Source organism: Cricetulus griseus, assembly GCF_003668045.3.
Source record: "Cricetulus griseus strain 17A/GY chromosome 1 unlocalized genomic scaffold, alternate assembly CriGri-PICRH-1.0 chr1_0, whole genome shotgun sequence".
NCBI classification, from domain to species: Eukaryota; Metazoa; Chordata; class Mammalia; order Rodentia; family Cricetidae; genus Cricetulus; species Cricetulus griseus.
The window spans coordinates 80,021,334-80,047,910 of NW_023276806.1; positions in this window are offsets into that span (position 1 = coordinate 80,021,334).

Genomic DNA, 26,577 nt, shown 5'->3' on the forward strand with positions numbered 1-26,577 from the left:
TCATCATTATTTGATTTCATATCTTTACATGTATGAAGTAAGTTTTAAAAATCCTGCTGTGATCTCATCATTGTTGCTTTATTGACTAATCTCCCCATTCAGTTTGACAAGATCTCCATTTTACATAGTCTACATGGAGACCAACTCTATTACCTCCTTCCCCTCTATGCATAATACCTCAGTTAAAAGGACTCCAAGTTGTTGCTGTGACAAAAATTAAGTTGAGCTCATTACTACGCTAAAACATAAAATGATTTATACTCTCCAAATATCAAGCTAATAGAACCATAGCATGAGGGAAAAGTGGGTTCTTGAAATACTCATGATTTTCTTTTATTAATAATCTTTCAGCTAATTAAGAGGCATTTGTGCATCCAGTCTTTTGCTACACATTCTTGGGGAAATATAATTGCAAAAAATCTTTTTTTGCTTTTTATTATTATATTGTCATTATTTAAAACAATTTTCAAATTCAAATATATTTTGATAATATTCCTCTCATTCCCCAAGTGCTCCCAAACCCTGCTCCCCTCATTACCAAACCAACTTTTAAGTGATTTCTCAAAATACAAAGAAAAAAACCCTTTACAAATACAAAATAAAACTCCCAAAAAGCTCACCAATTGGTAACCAAATCAACTCTCTCTCTCTCTCTCTCTCTCTCTCTCTCTCTCTCTCTCTCTCTCTCTCTCTCTCTCTCACACACACACACACACACTTGTTTGTCAGCTACTCCTAAACATGAGTACTCCTGAACATAAGGCCTGTGCTTAGGGGTTGATACACCCAATATCACTCTATTGGAGAAAACTGACTTTCCCTTTCCCAGAAGATATAAGAATCATTCAATTACTAATTTTTTCCCTAATGATTGGGTTATCATTTATTCATTGATTCATTGGTATATTCATTCATTCATTCATTCAGGCTTTTTAAAATATGACACAACAAATAGAAAAAGATAAAAAATAAATTTCACATTGAATTTGGGCAAGACAAACCACCAGAAGCAAAAGAGCCCAAGAGCAGGCATAACAGTCACAGTCCCACTTGTTTGCACACTTAGGAATCCCCCCAAAAAAAACTACTAAGCTGAAAGCTATAATATATGAAAGATCAACTTGTTGGTTAAATAATATGAGGTCATTCCCAAGATTCACACACAGAAACTCTTCAGTGCTGGCACATAGGAATATCAATTCTAAAAATTATACCTTTTTAATGGGTTAATTCTATGGAAAGATACATTTAAAAACTTTGGAGATATTTGTATAAGCACATTTTATAATTACATTGCTCAACTTCTACTCAACAAACATGAATGTACCAAATACTTCTAGAAACTCTTGTGCTATTGTTTCAGATTATACCATCATGATATACTTCCAGCATTCATTAAGTGTTAGACATTAAATTTGAGGCAACAGTTACTTCAGAGAATCACACATACAGATGTCTACCTTCATGTTAGGGTGTTAGGAAACAAATGACATGATCTTTAAAAGAGTCCTTGAACAATTATAATATTGTTTTATAAATGATTTCATTGTATGAAACTTTATTTCTCCTTTCTGAGAACAGTTTAACATTTATTCTATTCATTTCCTTTTTTCATTGAAATTATACTTTTCAGTGACAATAGTCAATGCCTTTGCTACTTCTAGATAAATTTAGGACATCTGATGAAAAACCATGTAGTACAAAAGACATTTTTGTTTCTGACAATACATGAGTTATTAGCCCTCAGTTTCCTCTTTTGAATGCTCAATACAGACAGAATCCCCATTATACAGTCGTGTTTATTAATGTAGTCTTTTGACATGCTGGGGCTATTTTTCTTGATAAATGAATTGGTTTATGTCATTTATTTTCTGCACTGGGACATTTTATATTTGAATGCTTATTTATAAATTTGAATTCTGCTACACAATGCCTATTTCTTTTTCTCATCATTCTTGTTTTCTTCTCTCTGCTCTCTGACTGTTATACTCTAAAAATTAATGTGTTTAAAAATAGGTTGAGCCCTTAACATGGCAATGAAATACATTCATTTTCTAGGAGCTACTCAGGGGTAGCACTGAGTGGACAAAGCTCTGTAATTTAACACTTCATTGACAGTTTTGCTGTTCATGGCTAGTTTATTCTAATATTGAAATGGTTTCCATATTCTTTGTCTAAACTTCATTTATATCTCATTAACACAATACTAAAGACACTTGATATTGACTTTTCAAATTCCACAGTTTGGATCTGATTAAATCTCCTGAGGCTAGTCTGTTAAAGGTTCCATTACTGGCCTGGAAAACTTGGGAATTAAGAGAAGAATTAATGATGATAGGCTACTAGTTAGGACACTGGCATTTATGCTCTTGGAATCATTACTGAGATTCTCATCTCTTACACTCCTCCTTTGCTTCTAGGACTCCATGAGATAAGTAATCTTTGTAACAAGCTCATCCATTCCAGGCCCAGGAGGTAGTCAAGCAAGTATGGACTGAGACCATGAGGCAAAATAAGTGTTTCCTCTGAAAGGTGATTTTCCTTAGGCATTTATTGAAGTAATGGGAGACTACCACAGGGGAGCAACAGTATCTAATATTCCTTATTTGCAGAAAAGAGCCCAGTAGACTAGGATTGCTTTACTAGAATAACAACAGAATTAACACAATAATCATTTTTTATGAAGAATGAATAAATGCATTCTATCTCCAGCAACTTCAAGGGAAATAAAAACGAATAGCACAGAAAAAAATATAAAGATAGATAAAAAGCCTTGGAACATAAAGATAAATAAGACCTGGGATTATGAAGCAGTTTGTAAAGGACTCCAGTCTTGGAAATAATGAGTTTAAAATACATATCGTACCTTAGATCAGACTAGATTTCCTCTAATAATTGATGATTTTCAATTCCTTGACTAAAGTTAGGGTTTTTGTCTTCTATGTAAAAGAATTACTAGTATGCTCCAAAACAAAACAATAAGAGCATTTCCATTTGTGTTCCTGAAGCGGTACTTCTGAGGAGTGTAAGATTTTTTTTAAAGTACAGGTTTCATGTTTCTGCCTTATGGCTAAGGCCAAGCATAGCTTCAAGTTAAGCACAGGAACTGGAGCAAACCATCCATCCCTAACATGACTATCGATGAGTTGTTTTCTCTTCAAATTTACAGACAATAAAATGAGCCAACAAAATTCAAAAGAGAATAAAAGAACCAGAATCTATGAGATAAAATTCACTCACTTAGTTCCACCGTTATTTTAAAGCAAGATACATCATATCAGCTGTACAAGTGGCCCATTCTCTGAGATTATGAAAAGGGTTTGTTGTGTTCTTTTTTTTTTAACAATTGATGTTAAAGTTTCTACCTTATGTCAAAATTAACAAGACTAACTATAACATTCTATTGTTCTTATGAATTACAACAGAGTCACTGGTTCAGTGGAGAAAGTTCAGTGGATGGATGAAGTGCTAGGTGCATGAATCAGAAGACTGGTGTTCAGTCTCCATCAGCCAAATAATCAACTAGGTATCCAACAAACATTCAAAACAGGAGTAGCAAATTTACAAAAGAGCAGTTATTTTGTTTCTCAAATAATAAACTAACACACTCAAATAATAAATTCACTGTAGAGTAGCAAAGAATTTGAAGCTATTGAGTCTTTACATTCAGACATAAGTAGCAGTGGATTCTGTCTCAGCAATCCTTTATAGCATTTGATAATCTAAACATTTGTGCTTCAGTGGAACTTATGTATTTTAAAAGAAAAGAAAGCAGCAAAGTACCTGTTCACACCTCCATGCACAATTGTGGAATGACTCTATATTAAGTAGCGGAGGTAGAGTATCCATGCTGTACAGTATACCAGGCTGCAGAACAGTTAAATATTGCTTTCTAGTGTAATGATTTCTCACACTGTGTTTTGAATTCTGCACATATTCCCGTTTGTTCAGGCAATCCTAAGTTGCTCATATTATTAAATCATTGTGTCCATCTCATGGATTTTAAAGTGTATCTGGCTACTTTGATTTGCAGCATATCTTGTGTTTATTAACTATTTGTAATTTTTACATTCCACAATTATCCTTTCTCAAATCATTACTTTTATCTTATTGACACTGATACTTTCTCTGACAAATGTGCAAAAACTAGTATATGCCACTCTTCCTTTTTGGTTATACCCCTGTGATTTTGTGCTGTTTATCATTAATGCATAATTTTATATAGTCACACAAATAATTTGTTTTATGATTTATATATCAGTCTACACATAATAAAACTTAACATTGTTTACTAAGATTATATATACATACATATATATATAAAATGTATATATGTGTGTGTGTTTATATGTGCTCTGCAATACACATATGTATGTTTATATATAGTCATATATACATATATATATAAACTGTGTTTATTTTAGATGATTATCCAACCTAATTTACTTGAAATAAAATATAGATATAGGAATCTACTTGATTTTTCTTTTCTTTGGGAAGCACTTGTGTCAAAAAATTTGTTGAAGAATAAATTTATACTTTTCTCAGTGAATTTTCTTTTCTTTCATATCTCAGCAGAAAATACTGACATGTTTAACAAGATAGAAATTACTGTGTCTAGTGACTCATTCTGAACACACACCCTTTCCACTTTTCTTTATTTAAATTTGCCTTGAGAAATTTTAATCTGGGTTTTTAACTTATGTACAAATTTTAGAATAAAAATTTTAAAAATCTCCTAAAATGGATGTATATAAACCAAATTGCATTACTTTTACTTATATATATATATATATATATATATATATATGTGTGTGGTGTGTGTGTGTGTGTGTGTGTGTGTGTGTGTACATACTTATAGCCTCTAAACACACACACAAAGAAGCAAACAAAAAGGGTATAACCTAGTTAATATTGTCAAATTTTCTCACAATATTTTCCAAGGAATTTTTTCTAAAATATGGATTAAAATCAGACCAGAAGCCTAGAGCCACCTTCCCTACACTTTGTTAACCTGTGGTCTTGAGAAATAAGTATGCATTCTGTGACTCAGCATCCTTCTTTTACAAAAAAGATACAAAACACGAATAATGAGAAATAATAAGATTATATGCCCAAGGCACAGAGAAAGGTGTTCTCGAAACTAAAGCTGATTATCTTTTTCACAAATATTCATCACGCTAATCCCTGCAAGAAGACCCCAGCTGTCTCTTGTAAATCCCAAAATTGGTTTAATATATGATGTAACAGCTCAAAACCTACAGTATTTCAGTAGTGTTTATTCTGTGTTGGTACCCACATGTATGTGAGCTTGTGCATACCTGTATGTTTTCTTGACTGTTGACAATAGATGACAGCCTCTAGAATTATTCCTGAGGAGATTTGTATGTTATTTTTTGAAGCAGGAGCTCTCATTTTTCTGGTGCTCACCAAATCAGCTAGGCTGGAAGGCCAGTGACTCCCAGGAATCTTCCCATCTGAGATAAAAGCTACAGTGTCAATGTTTTTACGTGGAATTTAAGGATAAAATTCAGACCCTCATATTTGAACACTTTACTGACAGATTTCTCTCTGTCTCCAGTCACATTGGACAATATTACTTATTTTCTTTGGTATCTCTTGTGAAATAAAATTCACTGTATCTACTCATGGTTGAGATTACATATTTACTTTGTAAAGGAACATCAAGATATTGAATGTAAGTGGTGAAAGTCATTAAATAGTTTTAAAAGATTGGAACTAATTTATATAAAGTACAAAATTAAGGATTGGCAACATTAAATGGAGCACTATGAACAAAGGGAAAATTGGTATGGTTGATAAATAAAAAGTCCCTATGTTATAATGCAGACTAATCACCAGATGTATTCTACTATAGGTGAACACTCGGTTTCAAGTGAATTAATTCACTTCCTACTCAAAATGATAGAATCTCTTCCTGTAGGAACAAGTGCCATGTTGAACAGTTTGCATATTCTCATCCTCAGATTTCAAAATCTAAATATAGATCAGTACAAATGCACATGTAATTTTAATAGCACTAAAGATTATGTCTATGAATTAACTCCTTAAGTTGGAAAATATTTGCCTATTAAATAAGTTTGTTCTCCAACTTTTAATATTATTTCTTTGGAAGCCATAATAAAGAGAAGGTACAGTGACTGGAGAGGACGTCCACTGTGTAGAAGCACTTTCTGCTCTTTCAGAGTAAAGTGCTTCAATTCTCAACGCCCACATAATGGTTCACAGCCATCCATTAACTCCAGTTCCAGGGAATTCAACCTATTCTTCTAATCTCTGATGGCACTAGGATGTCATACTGTGTGCATACATACATACAGGCAAAAACAATCTTGCACATTAAATTAAATGTACCTTTAAAGGGACAGACATCCAGAGTAAACATTCAAACCACTAGAATTCAAAAGTATATGCAATCAGATCCTCAATAAAGAATTCTATGCTAATGAACCTACTCAGTTGGCACTGATTCTGTATCAGCTCCAATGGTTGGTTATAGCTGATTTAGAGAAACCGAGTTTTACCCTCCTGATGAGACACTTTGATATAAATATAAAGAATAAAATTTCAAAGATTATTGTACCTTATTTCCGTGGACCTCACAGATATTAGGCATGTTTATCATCACTGAAACATAGTCTTGATCTCTTAAAATAAAATCTCTACCAGTTCAATATAATCTGAAATATTTGAGTTAGAGCGATATAGTTTGTTAATAAAAATATTTATCAGGAGTATGGAGAGATGACTCAATGAATAAGAGTACTTGGTGCTCTTTCAGATTACCCAAATTAGATTCTCAGCACTTGTTTGAGGAGTCACACCTGTCTGTAACTTGAGTCGCAAAGGATACTATACACTTTTCTGGACTTTGTGGGCAACAGTAATACATCTGTTGCCCAGACATACATCTAAGTAAAACACTCAAATATGAAATATATATACACAAAATAATTAACAGCACATTGTTAATAGCAAATATTTTGTCACTAAGACTGTTTCACAGCATTTCAGTTATTAATTAATCTTTAGGATTTTTATAACTAATAATACAAAATATATATTAGTAGTAGTAGCAGAGTCCATGATATAATCAGATAAGAACAAAAAAGAAGAAATAGGAGAGGAAAGAATAGGAAAATAGAGAGAAAGGGTAGAATAAAAACAAGGAGGTTGGGAAGGAGGAAGAAAAAAAAGAGGAAAAGGAAGAAGCAGAAATATTCTTTAAGCATGGTTTTTAATTCTGAAATCAAGATATCATAAATGACCTACCAGTTTGAAAGGAAAATCAATAGGTTTGCTCCTGCTGCCTTTTATGAACTCCTGATGGATATTTGTGATGTGTATGCTATTTTTTTATTGAAGTATCATAATGTTTTCAGGGGCATTACTGTCAATTTTTTCAGTATGTTGTTTCCTGGAAACTTATATACACTTTGTGAAGTTTTAAAATGTGGAGCATTTCCAAAAGCTGTTTTCACTTTTATTTCTTAAAGATTACCAAGAATGTCTCCTCTTACTTCCTATTAACCTTTTAAGGGAACTTCGATATATTTTTAAAAGTTTGTGATTTCTGCATTCTTATTTTGTCCTATACATTACAAATTCCCCAGGTGACTCAAAGGGAGCATACTAAAAGACATAGAGTACTATGCCACGCACCTTATCCAAAGACCCAGCTACTAGTACCTATGCCCACAGTGATACCTTCATTTTTTGTTCAAGTGAGGTATTTCAACTGAATTCTCCTTAGTAGCATGTAGAGGAAGTGATAAAAATGCTACTTCTTAGATCTGTGGCTCCAGTCTAATGAGAAAGAACAACAGAGCTTCAGTTCTTGAGGTAAGTCAAAGGTCCTGAAAACTTCCCTATAGAACTTTCGCAGACACAGAATCAGACACCAGGAGGGATGCTAAGGAAATTTTACTGAAATCAGACTTCAAGGCAAGAAAAGAGCGATGACTCATGAACACAGGGAGGTAATGGGCAGGGTGGGGTGAACCAACAGTGAGAAATTATTTATATAGATTCTCTGTCCACTGAGGCTTTTATTGGGGTGGGTATGAAAACTTAATCCTGCCTGAGACATGAACCTAGAACATGAAAACTATGTTCTTTCTTATTTACTCAACAAAGGAAGCAATAATTAATCTTAAACCATTATGGTTGGTTTGAGTCCTGTAACTATTTAAATGATACATATTATGAAACAAAATTCTAGATGGGTATTTGAGTCAGAAAAATAATGTTTATGACCCAAAATTTGCCTTTAACTGTTGTGCCCTTAGGTTCAATAATGAACATGGACATCATCTATTTCTGTCAATGCACCTTTTAGTTTTGTGGGCAGTCTATACCCCAAACCCCAGGTGTTCCTCTAGTTCTTTTTAAAGCAAGTGGTATAAATTGCCATCCAAATATTAGTTTTTGAAAGTTTAAGTTGACACCTTGAGAATTTGCACCTTTACCAATTCCCTGACTCCTTGTCTAACCCAATAGTCTCTCACATTTCCTGACTCCTTGTCCACCACAACAGTCCCTGATATGCTCTACCAATTCTCTGAATCCTTGCCTACCACAACAATTTCTGACATGCTCTACCAATTCCCCAACTTCTTGCCTAATCCAACAGTCTCTGACATGCCCTGTCACATCAAGTATTAGACTGATTCCTCAAGCAAGACGATCTGCCAGTTGGCATGGTCATACTGCAGTCACAACTGTGTAGTAAGGCATATAGTCCTGACAGCAACCACATAAGGAAATTTGTAGGCAGATCTTCCTCCCAGTGGCTGTTTCAGGTGGGAACATATTCAACAGTTTAAGAACAGACATGTGGCATGCCATGATGCCACAGTTAATACAGACCTACAGAAAGGAAAAGAGAATAATGAGCAATTATTGGTTTTGCCTGTAATGCTCCAGGTCATTATTGCATAATTTCAATGAAGATGCCAATGAGGGTTGCTTAGTATCAGATTTGAATTTTACATTGCTTTTATCATAGTATTTTTAAGGTTGTATCAATCAATAATTTAAGAACCTGTAGAGGAATTATCACAGGAAATCAGGCAGAAAGTTTCATATTCTCTAGCAAGTGACTAGAACATTAATAGCATTGAAGTCAAGGATTAATGTCTAGATGAAAGGATATAAAGTTGATAGAGTAATGATGGATCATTATTGAACATATGAGATGTGAGGATAATTGTCTGAATCTTGGTAAGATATACCAATTTATTGTGAATACTTCATCTGGGTTTAATGACTGTGGCATAGGAATACTACATCTATCTGCATTTAACATTAATTTATATTGTTTTGAGAGAAGCAGTATACATTTCTGACTATTATTGTTCTTTTACTAATGAAGAAGCTGATTCCTGGAGATTTACAGTTATATCATCTATGTATGTATGTATGTATGTATTATCTATCTGTCTATCTATCTATCTATCTATCTATCTATCTATCTATCATCTATCTGGTTTGGCTTATTTATTGTAACAATGGCAAAAGTAGTAGTATATGTATTTTAGTCTTCATTTAAAACTTTACGACATAGTTGTTGCTATGGCCACATTTTAGAAAAAAAGTTTGATTCCAAGAATTTTAATATGTTTTGAGTACTGTCTAATTTAATAAGCAATGAACTGAAAAGTAAGCTTATATGGAGAATTCAAACTTTATACACAATAAGGTCTTCTGACAAGGTTTTATATTTAATAACACAAATAACTAATTTATTCCATTAATTATTTCAGAAAACACAAATCTTGTCACATGCTCTAATTTGTTATAATGAAATAAAAGAAAATGATTAGTGGGCCCTGCTATCAAGCAACTTTGAAAAAATATAGGATTAAACACATTTTCCTGTGGCATTAGATAGTTATCAAAATTATTTTATTTTCATGTGAATATACAAATTGCCTAGTATCTATTTTTTCAGTTCTATATCCTTAATAGAAGCTCTTTTTGACATTAATTGATAAAATATCTGAGATTTTGTTGGGACTTTATATTGTATATCATTTTTTCTTTTTATTTTTTTGAAATTTCATATCATCTGTATGTATGTATGTATATGTAGTATATATATATATATATGATGAATGTATATATATATATAATATATATATATATATATATATCTCCTATATATAAATGCCTTCTCTTTTCTTTCCTTTTATTTTTGAGATAATAATATAATTACATTTTCCCTCTCACTGTCTTCCCTCCAAATCCTTCTCTCCTTTAATTTCATTGCCACTAATTTTTACTAATTTTGTTGAATGCATATATGTATATGTTGAGTATTCACACATTCATAAGTAAGCCCTGATAACACTTACAGTAATCTATTAGGTATGTTCCTTTATGGTTTTGTCAAGGTAATTTTCCCATATGTATTAATTTTGAAACTACTTATTAATTCCGTAAAAGTTATTACTGATAATATAACTATAAGTGATTGCTCTATAAATTCATGTGAGAAGATTTATAAATTAATAATATTGAGTTAAATAACTGATGAATATGTATTGCAATGTTTTATTAATGCATTTTATATTTTAATAGTAATTTACATTTAAAATACAAAGGTAACACAGGTGTGTCTAATTTGCACCCCTTAGGGTAAATGAAACCAGGAGAACTGTGATTGTGGCTTAACACATTTGTAAATGACTGGGTCACATTACAAATAGCAAAGGCTATTTGGACATCTTGAGTCTGATACAATGTCCAAATAGTATTGGATTCTTTGTATTAATATGAATAATTTGTAATATCCGTGCTGTATGAACACAAAATTTATATAACCATATAAACATAAAATCTTATTTAAGATCTTTTTAAAAGATATACTTTTGCCAGTCATAATACATGTTTGTACAATGCTACACACAAGCTTGGTAACCACAAAAGCCAGAATGGAGAATCAAATATCCTGGAACTAAAGTTAAGGACAGTCAGAGCTACTGTGAGGCTGTTGGGGACTGAACTGATGGGACTTGCAAGACCAGAAAATGCTCTTAATTTATGACCTGCCTCTTTGACCCCAAATCACAGTTTGTTTATGTTCTTTTGGGGGACATGGCATTTGCATATCTTTCTTAATAATGAACATTTATGTACTTCGTAAATGTTGCCTATTTTTACATTTGATGTTTGTACAGAATTGTATGGCGTGTTTTCCACAATAAGTACTTTCATTTTTACCTCTTTTTAGGTGTTGTGTTCTTATTACATTTGGTCATTTTATGCCCAGGACAAAGTAAAATAAACATGATAATTTGACAACTTTTAAGTCAGATATCTTAAGATTGACTTGGAAGCAAAGCATGTGCTGAAATTGTAGCTATCCACTGCTTTTTAAATTTATTTTTGTTTTTCAAGACAGTGTTTCTCTGTAGCTCTAGAGAGTGTCCTGGAACTTGATCTGTAGACCAGGCTAGCCTCAAACTCACAGAGATCTGCTTGTCTATGTTTCCAGCTAGCTGGGGTTAAAGGCATATGCTACTACTGCCTGGATTGCCAATATTTTTTATGAAGTAAATGAAAATTTAATAAATATTTTCTATATCTACAAATGAGTTTATTTTTTCTTGTTTTCCCTTTGCAATTTAGGAGCAATTGTATTTGCTATGTTTTAAATATAAACCTCCCTCATATTACTAAATTAAAACACTGGTGATATAGATGATACAGCATACTAAATCAAAAGTGTTTTGAGGGATTTTTGCATATTATCCAAGTGGATAGTTTATTAAATATAAAACAATTGATGGTATCTTTGATAAGATTTTAAGGATTTTTTAAAAAAAATCAACAAAGTGAATTTTCTTTTTAAATTTTTTGTCTATCTCAGTAGTCATTCTTATTTTTCTATTTTTCTTTATGAAATAGATTCTTCTCTAATAAAACATATTCTAAACACAGTTTTCCCTCCCTCAGCTCCTACCAACTACTCCTAACTCCCCTGCTTTACTTATAGACTGGTAGTAATTTTTAAAAACAATTTTAGAAATATTTTCTTTTTCTTGTTATTTAAATTAACATGGAATTGCATCATTTCCCCATCATTTTCCTCTATCCAGGCCCTCCCTGCTTTCCTTCCTTCAACCTCTATGCCCACCCCACTTTCAATTGATAGACTCTTTCTTTTTAATTAATATTGTTGCACATATGTGTGTATTTGAATGAACAAATATGTAAATAAAATCTGATAAGTCTGTTTTTGTTATTTGTGTCATTTTCAGGGCTGACAATGTTGTATTTGATAACCAAAAATGGGGCTCTTTGGTGCAAGAGTCTAATTCTCCTTCCAGCTAGTGGTGGGACCCTGCAAAATGTTTCCCCATCCATATTAAGCATGTCCATTTATATTGCCATTTGTTCTGGTCTAGTTTATGCAGAAATTCTAACAGAGATTGTTTCAAATGCTTGTGGTAGCCAACAGCTATGTAATAATTTAAGGTCCACTCATCAGGAGGAAGATCATTCCTGGTACTAGGAATCTAGCCAGTTTACCTAGACTAAAGAGGTAATCTTCTACTGATACTGTGATAGACAAACATAATTCCCTACTACATCCTACATCTTATCCTCATACCCATAAGTAACTATCATGTCCAAACAAAGAACCCTCTCTTGTCAGCAAATGAAGACCATCACAGAAAACTGCAAGTGGACACAATGAAGAGATCAACAGATTGTGTGGAGCCCAGACACAATAGATACATTTATACCACAGGTTCTGCAGGTTATCATTGTGGAAGAGAAGGCAAAAGGACAGTAAAGAAAAGGACAAACATGTTATGTACTCCCTCATATATGATTTGTAGATATAGAGCAAAGGATTACCAGCCTGGAATCCAAAACACCAGAGAAGCTAGGAAACAAGGAGGGCTCTAAGAGAGACATCCATGGTCCCCTGGAGAGGGGGAAAGGGACCAGATCTCCTGAGCAAATTGGGAGCATGGGGAGGGGAGAGAGAGTTAGGAGAAAGAAGGGGAGAATAGGAGGGGAGAGGTCTTTTTTCTTTAATTATTGTTGCTTACAAAGGTATGTGAATACATGCACACATGTGTTTGGTATGTATCTGTGAGTATTTATTTATTTATTGGATTTTCAAGACAGGTTTTTCTCTGTGTAAGAGCCCTGGCTGCCCTGGAACTCATTCTGTAGACCAACCTTGCCTTGAACTCACAGATATCCTCCTGCCTCTGGTCCCCAAGGGCTGGGATTAAAGGAGTGTGTTTGTGTGAATGTATTATCTTTTTAAAAAAACAACAATGAACTAATTTGAGAGTTATCATCCTTTTCAGATTTTGGAATTGACTAATAGCTTTTGCCAAATAGGAAGAACTATGTTTTCAGTGGAGACAAAAGATTGTGTTTCTAAGGGAAGTGAAAAAGAATAAATATTTCCATCTATGAAGGAAGCAGTTAAGGGGTAAAGAAAGAGACTTACTGTTTTCCATTCTCAAACTGGAAGATTATATATATATATATATATATATATATATATATATATATATATATGGAAGTACAAAGTACATGGACCAAGTGAAGAGTCCTAAGGAAGAACTTTATAGGCAATCTGTGGAGTCCTGTATTATTTATGAGTTTGCCAAGAGAAAAAATTTCTCAACATCTTAATCCAAAATATTAACTGTATTATTTTAAGTGGTCAATTTCCCAATGGAGCGTTTTTCAAACAACTTAACAATGCACTCCCTCATATTGAATGAATTCTAAATATTCAAATGAAATCAAAACATTTTGAATTTTTTAGGTTATTGCCTAGAGAACCAGGATCAAGAACCATGGTAACTGGCTCATCACATTATAACATTTCAAAAAACAACTAAGCTCTCATGCTTGTTTAGTCTCTATCATAAACACAGTGAACTATAATGGAGAAATCTGAATGGAACTAAAATTAATCAGGCTCAGTTTGGCTTTATTTACAAAGTCCCAACTTTCATTTGGGGAACTTTCCTGATTTCAGTGTTCTCCGAGAACCTCTTATTTTAGTAGTAGTACCTAATTTTCATGTGAAGAAATAGTTATTAAACTAACAGAAAATTGTGTTTTTCAGGTGAGACAAGGTCTCTCTGTTTGAAGAGATTGGAGGTATATCCTGGGTCAGTGAGTCAGTATTCTATAGACACACCAATTCATAAGTAATCACATCTGGATCGTAGCTTAGAAATATAGCCAAAAATATTCTTTGTATGGAGCACTTAAACTGGTGAATTACAAACAAAGAGAAGTTTTGAAGCTAGAATGTGAACATCCTGACAATCTTTGGGGCTAAAGAAATTAAATGGAGCAGAGCTCAGTAAAGACAGGGATGTGTCATTTACCACATGAGACTGTTTTCCATCTTCTATCCCCTTTGTTTCATTTTTATTCTTTAATTGCTACTCATATTTACATATCCACCTCCCCATTCCCTCGCCCTCCCTTCCTCCCATGTTCCCCACCAAACCCCTACCCCGAACCCATTCCTCAACTCCTCCCATGGGATAGTGAGGCCCTCCACCAGGGACCTTCAAAGTCTGTCATATCGTTTTGGGGAGGGCCCAGGCCCTCCTTGTTGTATCTGGTCTGCAATAGTATCCCTCCATAGGGAATGGGTTCCCAAAGTTCATTTGTGCTGAGTAGTACTCCACTGTGTAAATGTACCACATTTTCTCTATATCCCCTTTATTTATTAAGGTGCTTTAGATAGGATTAAGTCTTTTTTTTTAAAAAAAAAAAGCCTAGGAATGAAGGCTATCTTCCACTATAAAATCAAACAAATGAATCAATGATGATTTCCAATGTTAGGTTATTTTAATAAATAAATCACAATGAAAAAATAATTAAATAAAAATGTAAGCTTTCCAACTGCAGAGACTTTTTTCTCCATTTGCCAATTCATTAGAGCCAAGAATAGTACATGGCACCTTATAAATGCTTAAGATTTACTCATTGAATGGATAGTGCTTCATCTTAAAAGATAGTTGTTATTTTTTCTAATATTCCATTAAATTCTACTAACAGAAACATATGATTTATTAACAACTGTGTGTGATATTGAATAAAATCACATCTATAACTGACTATCTGGCTTCCATGAACAGTTTGACTGTTTTCATGGAAGTGTAAAACATAGGCTAAACCTCTACTGTTCTTACTAAGATATCTGACTATTTACAAATTACTCTGTCTTGGTTTGAGTATGAAATGTCCCAACAAGATCATGTGTTGAAACTTCAGTTACTATCTAGTTGTACCATCTCGGGAGATATTACAAATTCTCAGAGCCAGGATGTATCTAGGCTACACAGGAATCTGGGAGGAGACCTTTGAATGTTGTGTCTTATCCCTTTCCCTCACATCTCTGCTTGTTTATCCTTTTTATATTTCAGAAACTATGATATTGTCTAGGTAAAAAGTAGAAAGCAATGGACTCAACTTGCCATTAATTGAAACGTCAGAACCTAAATAACTCTTTCCTTCATTAAATTATTTCCTCAGATATGCTGTGGAATAATCCTTCTGTACACTGTCAATATGTATTACTCTCATTGGTTGCTAAAAAGCTGACAGGCAGGTAGCCAGGCAGGAATTTAGGATGGAAGCCAAACTGAGAATGATGGAAAGGAGGACGGAGTCTAGACTTCTGCAGGGAAAGAAGACATGCTAAGGGACAGGAAAAGCTACAAGACATTTGGCAAAATATAGATTAATAGAAATGACTTAAGTTGAATGTAAGATCTAGTTAGTAATAAGGCTGAACTATCAGCCGAGCATTTATAAATAATATTAAGTTGCTGCATGGTAATTTAGAAGAGGCTGCTGGGACAAGTGGTTGGGATGCGAAAACCTCTGTGAACACGTAAGTTGTGTTACAGTAGTAAAAGTCTAACAAATAAACTACTACATCCAATTTGTCACATTGGGTTTACACTGAATGCAAATTTTCCACAAGATGATATGATGCATGGCTAATTAATCACATTATTTATTGATAGCTATTAAAATAGTGTGTGGTGTTTTAGTATCTTATAACAGAAATGGAAAATATTTCTTCTGTTCCTCTAGCCTCTTTTGCCTACCAGGGCTTTTCAAGGTAAAAATCTATTTAACCATGTGAAAATGTTTTATGAATCCAGTTAAGTGGTACCTTAGGAGAGCACACATTGAGTTAAAGTTGAATGACATTTTATGGGCATGGGCAGTTTTACTAGCCCAAGCAGGAATGTTCCTTTGGGATGCATTGAATACCTCCCTTTGGAGAACACATCTAGGAAAAATTGTTCACAGTAATGATCCAGATATCCCATCAGGGACATGAATCTCAAAAGTTTTTTGACTTAGTTCTCACTGAGATTTCAGTCTCTGTTAAAGAATACAAAGTCATGTGTATATTTCCACTGGCTATTTTTCATGCAGTCAACAGAGAGCCACGTGGACATTGTCCTCTGTCCTCACTTGGCTAACCTTTCCATAGAGATACTTATTTCCAAGATTCCTCTCTTTCAAAGTGGAAGGACCACACTTTAATTTACATACACCCTCAACGATAAATTGTCTCCCCTCATAAGTCTGCTGAACATTTTCACTTCCATTGAATGTTGAATATTTTTACTATCTCAACTACTTGTCTTATGTCAACTACTTGTGTCCATGATGAAATTTATATCAGAGATAATATAGTAACAACATATGCCATTAAATAATATTTTCTTTAAAATATGACATCAGTGTGACAGCTATGGTTTTTTTGTAAGGACCAATAACTTATAAGCAAAAAGCTGAAGGCAAAGTTAGGCAATGTTTAGGCTCTTCAGTGTATTTGTGTATTCTCTTTGTTTAAATTGTGGAAAGATGTAGAATTTGAAGTTGTGTTAATCATGGGACAAATGGTATCAGAACTGGGTCTACATTTTAGGTCCTATGGGTCAACAATGTGGAGGAAGAGTTGGGATCAGTTAAGGTTGGGTCTTGCTGGTGTCAGATGAAATCCTTTGGAATATAGAACACTCTGAAATCAGAGGTTTCTCTGTTGTCTTGGATTGGCCTTCTTATTTCGTCAGCAATATCACTGTGCTTTAACCTCCCACCTCTAAGGAAAATAGATATTAAATGTGTTGATACCTGACTAGTGTAGCACTTTCCAAATGTGTAATATTATACTTAGAATCATCTCTCATGTTATAGGATGAATTGCTAGTCCTTGAGAATATATGTTAGACTTGTAATTCCCAGAACCTCAGATACAAATATATTTCAGAATTTGGCCTTCAAAATGGTAGGCACTATGTTAAGTCAAGTTCACTAAGCTAGACCATAATTTAATATATGTGTTCTTACAAAAAGAGGACATATAGCCACCATCTTCAAAAATATATTCATTTGAAGAAATTATTCATTGTTACATTTCTTTAATTATTTTGTTTTCATTTTACATACTAATCACACCTCCCCCTCCCTCTCATCCCCATACCTGCTCACATCCTGCCCAACCCACCCACATCCACTCCTCAGAAGTGTTAAGCCCTCCCATGCGCGTCAACAAAGCCTGGCCTATTAAGGAGAAGGCAGGACCAACATGCCTCAAAATCCTGAATGGAGGCTGAGCACGGCAGCCAATCATAGGGAATTGGCTCCAAAATGTCAGTTCATGCACCAGGGATAGAGCCTGATCCCATAAATTTATTTGTTTATTTAAGCCACCAGGTTTGTGACACTTCTCTATGTTTACCACAACAAATTAATGTGGTCTCTTCTTAAATCTAATGTTAACAGAGGAGGCCATCTGTGAGGTCCTCTTTATCTCTTAAAAATAAATTCCCATGAATGGCTGGCTACCCCTCTTTTATGAAGCATTCCCACTTCAAATGTACCTAGTAGGTTTTAATTCCAGGACTGAATGTGGCTTAAATTTGGAAAAATTCCTCTATGGAAAACACAGCAATTACTTAACAAAGCACACCACCATTGCTGAGCTCTTAATAGGTGAGAAGCCATCTTATCACTGAGATACAGGCATGGACTAACAAAGGAGAAATGGTAAACCACTTGAAAGCTAGAGTAATGCATTTGTCTTGCCGCTTCCTCTATGTAATGGAATCTTTAAGAGAACTTTTCAATTGTTCTTCTGTTTTCAAGCTTTGGTCAACACTTTAAGTAATGGGTTTGCCATTAGGCTTATATAAACGTAAAAGCCTGGTTATGCTTTTAGTTCTTAAATGAATTTGTAATCTCATCCTTATTTGGCAGCATTGTTCCAGGCTAGAGAAGATGATTAGGTCAAATTAAAGTATGTGCAGATACTGATTAAATGTTCTTCCTGTTGTTCAGTGTAGGTGACAATTGTGTTATGTGTTAAAGTAATTCATATTTTCTTCATTATACATTAACAGACGGTGAACAGTTTAGGTAAATACAAGTTAATTAAAATAGGAGCTCTTTTATTTAATACTGTAGGATTGATCTTTATTTCATTAACAGAAAATATCCTGGTATATAAACTATGCATAACAGTAGTAATTCCATAGTACTTTGAAAGATGATTGATGCAAATATCTGGAAATTTATAAACAGTCAATATATATTAGTTAGTCTGAAAGAGGAAAATGATAGTGTTACCACAAAATTAAAATGAGTGTAAAATGTCATTATGTTTTTGTATTATAGTGATAGAATAATTTACTAGAACTGTTATTACAAAGAATTCCTAATGAGGCATCTAAAAATAACAGAAGCATATCATTGGGCAGTTCACAGTGCTACAAGTCTGAAAAAAAGTTGTAAACAGGGTTGTTTCCTTCTGGGAGTTTCTGCAGGAACAGCTGTCTCATCCCTTTTGACTTGTTGGTAGGGATTTCCAGCGTTCATGAGAGCTTCATATTTTACACACACATATCTTTGATCTCTGTCCTCATCTTCATGTGGACCTCATCATGTAAAGCTCCATTTTGTCTTCTTTTACAAATGATTATTAATTGGTTTATGGTTTCACTTTTGTCCTAGTCTCATCATATCTTGACTAATAACTCCTTTAATGCTCTATTAAAAACTAAAATCACATTCTTTTTGTTCCAGGTGAACAAGAATTTGGGGAAGACAATATTCAACTAATTATAATCCATCTGCTACCCTTTCAAAAATTCACATCTACTCCATTATGTTCCAGGTAGAGTCCACATCTCATCACCTCTCAGAGCCTTGCTTTGTTATAAAATCTGTTCTAGCTCTGAAATTGCACCCTTAGCTCATTTCAGCATCAATTCAAAATCTAAAGCTATCAGATCAAACAGTCCTGTATTTATCATTAAATCATCAAGTCCAGAACAGCTGCAAATCCAGGTATGATTCATCCTAGGCCAAAATTTTTGTGACTGCATAACAAGCTGTCCACTTCCAAAACACAATGGCAGAACTATTGCACAGTAGAGGATCTCATTCTAAGAGGGACATAATGAATAGAAAAAAGGCACTGCCTAAGTCAGGTTCCTGCAGCATTTCAATGTCAACAGCAGGAAAGAACTGGGACAAACTTTCCATTGACTGTCTTCTCAATATGCTGGCTCTCTAAATGAAACATACTTTGAAGACTCAATTCCTGAGTTTTGCCTGCTTGTCAACTTGTGGTGATTATTATTGTCAACTTCTATCTGACAAAACTACATCTCTGGTACATCACAAGCCTGGAGGTCAGAATTGTGAAATCAGCATATTGGTGGTGCTGATTCTGCTGGGGATGGCAGGAGATGCTGCTAAGAGCTCTGCCTTACTGAGTCAATAAAGTCATCATTTGGTCACTACTGGCAATCTTGGTTCTCTCTGACTTCAAGTAAACACTACATTCTTGGCCTTAATTTTCACATTGTTTTTCTTTCCTATGGATCTTCATCTGCTGACCTAATGGAACCAGTTGTTAGATTTAAGGACTTTCCTTACACTTGATTAATTTAAAAGTTGTAATACTTACTTTTTTCTGTAACAAACAATACTGCATTGTAAAAATGGAAGTGTTTACTTTTGACTCATAGTCGTAGCCACCTATATGTATAGTGTTTCCAACTCAACTAACCTATTTAATAACCCTCACAGACATGCTTGAATGTTTGTTACTCAGGACATTCTAAATCTGGTCAAGTTGACAATAATAATCACCACAATTTTGCTGTTGTTACTGCTTAAGACACAAACAAACACTATATAAGTTGTACCTGCTTCCCATGATTCTCCTAAGTTAGCCATGTGAATGGTGTCAGGCATTGGAGACATGACCCACTGCTCACAATTTAAAAAATACAATTTGAAAAACAAGGTCATGTTCTGAGATTGTGAATGGATGTGATATTGATGGAAAATCATTAAACTCAGTGTAGAGAAAATATATGTGTTTCTAACCAGTAAAGAGATAGAAGAGACACAAGAGTTAATTTACTGTTTATGGCAGAGAATACTTAAGCATGAGTTAGGAAACACACACATGTATGTGTATATGTGTGTGTGCATGTATGTATGTATATGTATATTATGTGTGTAGTCATATAACTTTTTCCCAAGTAAGTAACTAATATTAATGGACAGAATGCCATTTTACTGAAATTCCTTTGGGTCAATCTTCAGTCAAGAAAATGCACCACAGATTTGTCCAGAGACAAATCTGGTAGAAGGGATTTTTCAATTGAAGATCCTCCCCCCAAAATTGTAGCTTACGTCAAGTTAACATAAAACTAGCTAGCACAAAAAGATATGGCCAAATGAACTAGTAGCTAACACGTGGAGCTAAATGCACAAATTCTAATGGGTTTCAATGGAATCAATAAAAAAGTTACTGCTTCGAAGAAAAATACCACATTCAGTTAAGGATTTTGTTTCTACACATATCCTCAAAATTATGTTCCAGTGTATGTCATTCAGTAACTGTCCTTCTTCCAGTAAGGGATGAATGACAGCTGAAGTGGCATAAAACAGGTGCCATGTAAATATTTCATACATTCCTCACTCCTGTCTGCTTACTCAGTCTCACTGTCCTTTCATCTCTGCCGTGTGAATCCAACACAATGCATTTGGCTTGGGTCACACCTCCTTCTGAATCCTTGTTCAAAGTCATTTTACTATAATAGGGAGGGTAGCTTGAAAAGCCACTGAAGGCCTTGTTCCTCCCCTACTGTGTGAGGGTTGATGGGTAGACTATGCCAAGCAACTGCAATCATCTTTTAAAGCAGGCCAGCACTGCAGGGAGTAGCACATCCCTTCCCTGCCTCCAAAACCTCTTTGTAACTCAAATCTACATGATATTGGGACTTAAAGGACCCCTGGGAGGGTCAGTGTTAATTCGGAATATCGAACAATAAGAAAGTTGAAGTTACAGAAATGCCATGTGAGCACTATATTACAGTCAAAGCACAACAAAGAGTATTGTTTTCAGCCCATCATTATTGATTATTTTTTAAAAAATCTTTTAGAACTTGCTGTTACACATTCCTTTTGGAATTAAGAAACAAGTTTGGAGTTTTTGTCATCTTTCATTTGTTCCTTTCATTTGCTCAATAATATTAGTGACTGTAAATAATTTTCTATGAAATTTTGAAAATATTTTTGAATCACAATGTGATATTTTTTTCAGTAAAAGAATGCTTTACTAAAAATGCTTTGGACTGTAGATATAGCATAGTTGTCCGTGTGTTTTTCTGGCCTTCACCAAGTCCTAAGTTCAATTGTCAGCACTACTTAAGCTCAGCATGCCATTCAATGCCTGTAATTCCAGCAGTCATACTCAGCAGGGAGGACAGATGTTCAGGCTGATATACAACTATATATTGAGTTTGAGTTTGGATTTTATAATAGCTCCATCAGCTCCCTCTCTATCTCTCCATACATACAAAATGCCCACAACATATTGTTATTATATATATATATATATATATATATATATATTATATATATCAAATATACAGATCTTTGGTATACTACACTATATATATATATATATATATATATATAGTGTGTGTGTGTGTGTGTGTGTGTGTGTGTGTGTGTGTGTGTGTGCATCAATCGTATTCCTTTGTAGTAGCTTGTTTAAACTTAAAATCATTGGATGTGAACTTTTCTGTGTATATTACCTGTTGTGGAATATTAGTTAAAGATGTGTCACCTTCTTTTATGCCCTAAAATATTTGTTTAATTATGCAAAGATGTGTTGCATTCTTTTATGTTACATTTGTTTAACTCTGTGAAACTGTGTTACTCCATAGCATCATTTTGCTTTGCAGATTATGTTCCTTGTTAGTTCAGCAGTAGCTAGCACCCATCAACAGCCCAGGATGGACTTTCAGGAAAACTTCTTAATAACCCAAAACTGAATTTAACAAATATTGAAGTAAAGCATGGACTATTTTGAGAATCTTCTAATAGTGTGTTAAAAGAAGCATTAGGAAATATTCCAGTGTTATAAGGTCTCCAAGTGGAAACTGGCTAAATTTAGGTGGATTGTATAGTACATTTGTGCAGAGTAGGTAGACACTGAGAGGCAAAGGTACTGAAGCCATTCTTCATGAGGAAGTTCTTGTCCTGATAAGGGAGGTATTCACCAGGTGAGCAGATTATTTGCCCAGAATAATTGATCTGCAAGACTTTCCTTACAGCAAACAGTGAAGTTGTTTTTTGATTACCAGTCTTATCTTCCTTACCAACAATTTCTTAGAATCAGCAATTAAATGTCCTATATTTTCTCTATCCATTCTTAAGTTGAGGGCCATCTAGGTTGTGTCTTGGTTCTGGCTATTACAAATAATGCTGTGATGAACATCATTGAACAGATGTCCTTGTTGTATGAATGTGCTTCTTTTGGGTATATGCCTAAGAGCATGGAATTGCTGTATCTTGTGGTAGACTGATTCCTATTTTCCTAAGAAATCGCCATACAGATTTCCAATGTGGCTGTACTAGTTGGCACTCCCACCAGCAGTGGAGGAGTGTTCCCCTTTCTCCACATCCTCTCCAGCATAAATTGTCATTGATGTTTTTGTTTTCAGCCATTCTGACAGGCATGAGGTGATATCTCAGAGATGTTTTGATTTGTATTTCCCTGATGGCTAAGGATGTTGAATATTTTCTTATGTATCTTTCAGCCATTTTAGCTTCCTCTATTGAGAATTGTCTATTTAGTTCTGCACCCCAGTTTTTAATTGGATTATTCAGTGTTTGGGAGACTAGTTTCTTGAGTTCTTGCCCCTCACCTGAACATTTACACAATGAAGTACTAGTCAGTGGGAAAAAACAAACAAACAAACAAACAATGGAATCTTGAAATGCACAGGCAAATGAATGTAACTAAAAGAAATCATTCTGAGCATGGTAACCCAGTCACAAAAAGATAAACATGGTATGTACTCACTCATATGTGGATTTTAGACATGGAGTAAAGGATTACCAGCCTACAATCCAGTCTGCCAGAGAAGCTAGTAAAAAAGGAGGCCCCTAAGAGAGACATACATGGCCCCCTGGAGAAGCAGAAAGGGACAAGATCTCCTGAGCAAGTTGGGATCATGGCAGGGAGGAGAGGGAACTAGGAGAATGAGAATGGGAGAAGAAGAGGGGTGAAGAAGACATGATGGGGCAGGGAGGGTGAGATGAGGGAAGAACAGAAGAGAGCAAAATAAGTGATAATATAATAGAGACATTATAGGTTTAAAGAGAAATCAGGTACTAGGGAAATGTCTGGAGAGCTACAAAGATGATAAGATGATACCAACTAACAATCTAAGCAACAGAAGAGAGACTACCTTAAAAGCCCTCTCCTGATAATGAGATTGATGACTAATTCATATGACATCATATAGCCTTCATCCAACACGTGGTAGAAGTAGAAGCAGACTCCCACAGCTAATTTTGAACTGAACTGAAATCCAGTTCCAGGGAAGGAGGACTGATGAGCAAAGGGGTCCACACCAGGCTGGTGAAACCCACAGAAAGAGCTGACCTGAACAAGGGAGATCTCTTGGTCCCCAGACTGATAGCTGGGAAACCAGCATAGGACTGATCAAGACCCCCTGAAGTGGGTGTCAGTGAGGAGAACTTGGAAAGCTTTGCAACCTCTTGTAGTGGATCAGTACTTATCGCTAGCATAGGAATGGACTTTGGGAGCCCATCCCACATGGAGGGATACTCCCTAAGCCTAGACACAGAGGGGTTGGCCTAGGCCTTATCGCAAAGAACAAGACAGACTTTGAATACCCTCTATGGAAGGCGACACCTTCCCTTGGGAGCAAAAAGGGTATGAGATAGGTAAGGTTATAGTTGGGGAGGGGCAGGGGAAGAAGGGAGGAAAAGGGACCTGGGATTGACATATAAAATAATTTTCTTTTTAATTAAAATAAAAATAAATAAATAAATAAAAATATATAAACTTTAAAAAGAGGGGCAAGAAGAGCTGTTATAATACAAATGTACATTATTAATGTGGCTAGAATGCCTTAAAAATGTTTAAGATATGTTTTCCAGCACTGAAACAGCATTGGAATGAGCATTACAATGAACATACTCTCACTGCTTACATAAATACCTGCAATGTGAAATTAAGAAAAAGAATTAGCAATTAAATAACATTAACACAGGTGCTCTCAGTCCCCTGCCCTAATTACTAGTCATATTGGTACAGGTGGTTTCACTTCTTGTGAATTGTGTTTCATGCTTATACATGTCTTTTATTTGAAAATTAGTTTTAAACATAGGAGGAAAAAAATCTTGTAATAATAGTTTATTTATTTCCTCTTCCCTTTTCCTGTCTCTTCTTTCTCCCTCTGAATTTATTTACCTTGCTTTTGTTAAGTAATAAGAAATAATTTTAACCCAATTTTAGCTGACTCATGTAACTATAATTTAACTAATCTACTTTTCTCTGCTAGTAGAGAATATTTTTAATCACACACTAAATTCCTACACATACTTACAATGTATTGAGCTTTTTTCACTACTGCTTTAATTGGATCAATACTACATTGCATTGATTATATGATTTATAACGAATCCTAATATACTAGAATATTTGCAGGCCCTTCAAATCTTCCTTTTATTTTACAAAAATTCCTGGGTAATCTAAAAAACATTGTCTTCAGGAGAACATCAACGAGTCAGGAAAGTTTAATGAGATCCAGGAAAGGGAGTCTTTAAAAGATCTGCCTGTTTATCTGCAAGCTCCTACAACAGAAGGGACCAGTGCACATAGATTTCCATGTATTGCAAAATTGCTTAGTCTGGGGTTCTTTTAGGCAGGTCTGTCATTTTTATAATTATAAAACTTAGTTTATGTGTTGTATATGATTACAAATTATGAAAGGACTCACCAGACAAGAATTAGACTTTACATCAACAACTTAAATACCTTCAGTGTCATGAAATCAGTAAGGTTTACATCCTGTAACTGTAGATGAAAGAGTCTAACAATCACCTGCTTTAGATAAGAGGCCTTATTCATACTGTTGTAGACTCCTAAGGCAAGTCTTTCCTGGTGTAGCTCTGATTGTCAATGCTCCCTAGAGGCCCATGGATTAAAAGCTTGCTCCCTAGTGTGTTGCCATGAGGACATGAGAGTTTTAAAATGAATGGCTCAAAATCAGTGCATCCACTTACTTATATGAGGCATGCTTCCACAGGAGACAGTGAATTTCTTTCCTTTCATTTTATTTTCTTTTTTTTCTTTCTGGCTACGAGGGAAATAGTTGGATCTTAAACTTAATCCCAGTCATTGCCATCCATCACCCTCTTAAGTACATTTACGTCATGAATGAGTTCTTCTATGTTTTACTTTAAATTAATTATAAATAAATTAAATAGCTCACTTGATTTGTGACAGCACATTCATATTCTAGGACAGAGGATTACCTAGTGTACACACCAGGACATAGGAATCTTAAAAGCCATCTTGGAATTCTACCAACTACAAATAATTCACTGGGAGAGACTTCATGTCTAGGATATGATTATACCTCAGCATGGGAGCAGGGCAAAAAGCTAAACTTGGTGTTTGTTTCTCTATGGAATTCGAACTTGATTTTATAGGCAATGTGACACTACATTTTAATTTTAAACAGGGAAAAGTCTTTACTATTCTAGCACCAATGTGCAAGATGAACTATCAAAATATCAAAATACTGAATAAATTATTTTGTTAGAAAATGATGTATTCCCCAAAAGACTAGTAGAATATATCTTAATAAAAATAACTTTAAAAAAGCTGATCTTAAAATGTTAAGGAAATAAGTTTGATAAACTATATGTATTCACTTTATTTTTTCATATCTAGTATCTAGCTAAGGCCAATTATTATTCTGGGCCTTGGATATAAAATAAGTGTTAAACAGGCAATTCATTTTCTTAAAATGCATAGAAACTGACAAAACCAAATTAATACATCAACAAGGTAAATTCAGATTTATTGTCTAATAAATGGAGGCAAGTAGAAAGGGTAATGAAGTAGAAAATGTGTTATTTGGGCTACTTGGTGTGGAACACATATGGTAGCCATCTTGAAATAGC